Genomic DNA, 4,001 nt, shown 5'->3' on the forward strand with positions numbered 1-4,001 from the left:
TATCATAAAAACTACTACCCCTACGAAGATAAGTGTCATAAACTAATTTATAGTAAGTTAAATTTCCTTTATTTTGAGTGTTGGCAGACATATGTACGTCTTATTATGGGTCTAGAGATATATTTTTTCAAATATCCGACATTTTATACGAGCAACTAGAAATTAACATTTTGTGAGGTTATTTTGTCAAATATCATAAAAACTACTACTTCTACGAAGATAAACATAATTAACTATTTTGTAATAAATTTAACTAGCTTTAATTTGAGTGCTGGCAGACATCTGTACGTCTAGTGGTTTTTGAAATGGAGTTTTTCATATATCAAACTTATTGTCCGAACAACTATAAATCAATTTATTTTAGCAAATATCATGAAAACTAATATTCCTACGAAGGTAAAGGTCACTTCTTTATAGTCCATTAAACTAGCTTTAATTTGAGTGCTTATAGACATCTGCACGTCACATAATTCCTGAGATATAGATTTCTCAAAATAAATTAACTAACTACTAATCTTTCAGTAGATTTTTAAGAACTTTTGCTTTTTAAAAAGCTATATCTCGAGAACTATTGGACGCAAATAGCTCTTTTAAAGCTAATATTTCAGCAAATTTACTCTTCTTGAAATAATGTTCTCTTAGATTTTCTAGTGTTGTTGGTAGTTTTTAAGAAATAGAGCTCCGAATGAAAAAAGTATGTTTTTTTAAGGTTTTGAAACAGCCGTCATTTTTTATTCTCCCTATCTATACTTCGCAGAATCATCAATTTTAACCATTAATTATACTTAGTTTTCATTAATGTAATAAAAAATTGGGGTGAGATAACTGCCTTTTTTTCTTTCCGGCTCTTGTACTACTTCATATACGTTTTTAGGTGAAATATTTCGCGCCTAAAGAAATAAAATTCCATCGCGTTTTGTTTTTGGCAAATATCAAATACGCATTTTCATAGTAACTAAAAAATGGAGTAAAAAAATAAGCAAACAACAAGGAAACCAAAGATAACATCGAGTAAGAACGAGATTTCTGTGTGCAAACAACTGTGCAACTAACGGTGGCGTTATACGTAAGAAACAAAATCTCTTTAAGAACTATATAAATCTAAATTAAAAATGAAAAAAAATTCATGACCTGGAAGTTAGTCTTTAACTGTATGTAAGTTTTATGAAATATTTTTAGGGGAGGCTCCGAAATCTTAACAGTTATAGTACAAGAGCTGGAGAGAGAAAAAAAAGAGTTATTTCACCCTAATTTTTGATTACTGTAATGAAAACTATGTATAATTACTAGACAAAAATGATGAATCTGCCAAGTATAAGTAGAGGGAATAAAAAATGACAGCTATTTCAAAACGTTAAAAAAAATTTTTTCTTTTGGAGTTCTGTATCTTTAAAACTGTCAACAACAGTAGAAAATCTATGAGTACATCATTTAAAGTAGAGTAAATTTGCTAAAATATGACCTCTATTTATGTTAAATACTTCTCCAGATAAAGATTTTTAAAAATCAACTTTTCATAAACAATGTACTGATAAATTAGTAGTAAGTGAATTTTGAAAAATCTATATCTCAAAAGCCATTCGTCGTACAGATGTCTATTAGCACTCAAATTAAAGCTAGTTTAATATTCTTTAATGTAGTTTATAACGTTTATCTTCGTAAGAGTAGTATTTTTTATGATACTTGACAAAATAAAATTTCTAAATGTTAATTTCAAATTGTTCGTATAAAATGTTTGATTTTTGAAAAAACATATCTCTGGAACCATAAGACGTACATCTGTCTGCCAGCACTCTAAATAAAGGTAATTAACCTTACTATGAATTAGTTTAAGCCGTATCTTCGTAGGGGTAGTAGTTTTTATGATATTCGCGTATGAATATAACTTTTGCACAGGAAATTTTGTTCGAACAACTTTAAATCAATATATTTTAGAAAATATGATGAAAACTACTACTCCTACGAAGATAAACATCATAAACTACATTATAGGACATCAAACTAGCTTTAATTTAAGTGCTAGCAGATATTTGATCGTTGAATGGTTCTTTAGATATAGATATAAATTCGAAATAAATTCACTAACATCTGATTTTCAGAGCATGTTTTATGATATGTTGCTTTTAAAAAGCTATATCTCGCGAAGAATCAATACCATAGTGCTCATCAAGAACCTTCTTGGGACAGCAAATAGGACATTCAGCATATTCTTTCTACCTTTTTGTTATATGAAGAGTCTTATTTCACGCTTGCTCCCTTCTGCTCACCTCTTTCCTCTACCTTCTATCCTTTCCTAGGACCCGGCGACTGGCTACCCTCCGGGCTTGCATTCCTCTTCGTACCTACAGGAATAGTACCTGGTAAGTAGAAATTACCATCCTTAGAGAAATTACGTCTATCGCCCCGTAAGTCTCATCCTATCTATTCACATCCTAATCTTATAAACATCACCTTACCTAACTTGAACACGTATTTTCGAGTCCTTTTGGTCAAGAATATCTAATATTATCTATTAGAGTCAGTTATAACACAACCACCTCGACAACTCAATTGTTGGGTAATTGTCGGAGATCAGGGATTTCGGATAAAATGGATTCTTCATATTATATATAGACTGGTCCTTGATCTAGTTTGTTTAGTTAATCATTAGATACTTTTTTCTATTAGTAATAAATTATTGAATTTGAATTTTACAACATAGGCATACCAAGACCATTAGGGGCCCATGGTATATTTATTTTTGGAGACCAAGATAGATTTATTTTTGGGGTCAGGGGTTGATACAGTTTTAAGTTTTTGGGCATATATATAAGACCAATGTTTCTCACCTATTGTCATTACATTTGTTAAGATGGATATGTTGTGAGAATTTAAGGCATATTCATATGAGAGTTAATACAACTGTTAGTTCACTTACATTAAAACTATCGTGACAGTAAATGTTGTCATGACTACAACTATGAAATTGTTACATCATGGTAGAAGCTAGCACTTTTAACACAATAACAGAAAAGGTACTATCGTTCACTGTCAAGATATATACATGTGATAGTTAACGGGACAGTTGAAATTATTTCTACTGTTAACTATCAGGCCAGAGCTAGTGCAACAGTACAGTCATACTTAGTTATAACTATTCTCCCAGAAAGGAATAACTTGTATCTTATTCTCCTAAATACTTACTTTACCATCATAAAAGAGTTATATTTAATAATAATTCTTATTTACAGAAAATTTTTGTAATAAATTGCATACTTAAAACAAGCAATGTTTGCTCTATAGCAAAGTGCAGATTTTATATATTTACTGATAAGTTACTAAAAAAATAAATCAAATCTTTGTTTACACAAACATTGAATATAACTAATTAAAGTTGTGCTGTACCCCTGATGTATTAAAAATGTATAAAAAAAATCTGACACTAACAGTTTGTGTGAAGATTTTTTACTGGTTGATTTTTTACTGTAACTTCCAACATTTACCTGGATAGAAATAAATTTCAATTTGATTCCAGTTATTCCTGTAAGATCTGTACTTTAAATTAACCTGACAATTTAGTTAATAGCATTCTAATTTGCTCTGCTTTCATTTTATTGAGAGAAAAATATTTACACAAATAAATATCATCCTTCGACAAAGTAAGACAGCAATTGGTAAATTTACTCACTTTTTCGGAGCCAGGACTAAAACGTCACGTAACGTAAATATAAATTAAATGATGTATTTATATTTTTTATGAATCTCATTAAAGTAAAGAAACAAATCAACTAAAAATCTCATTTTTTCACTTTTGCGTTTGTTTCTAAGATTTTTTTTCTTTTTAATGAGTTTTGTTTTATTTGATTTCTTAGTAATTAACGATTAGTTTAATATTTCAGTATTTTTCAAAATGTTTCAATTTACCTTTTATTAATTTAAACAAGAAATTTTTAATTATTTTGTAGTTTTCGCTGTTTATATTTTATCAAAATAATGTTTCTATTTTGTTAATTATCTGTAGT

Source organism: Halyomorpha halys, unplaced genomic scaffold (genome assembly GCF_000696795.3).
Source record: "Halyomorpha halys isolate HHAL.00 unplaced genomic scaffold, Hhal_1.1 Scaffold1935.1, whole genome shotgun sequence".
Lineage (NCBI taxonomy): Eukaryota > Metazoa > Arthropoda > Insecta > Hemiptera > Pentatomidae > Halyomorpha > Halyomorpha halys.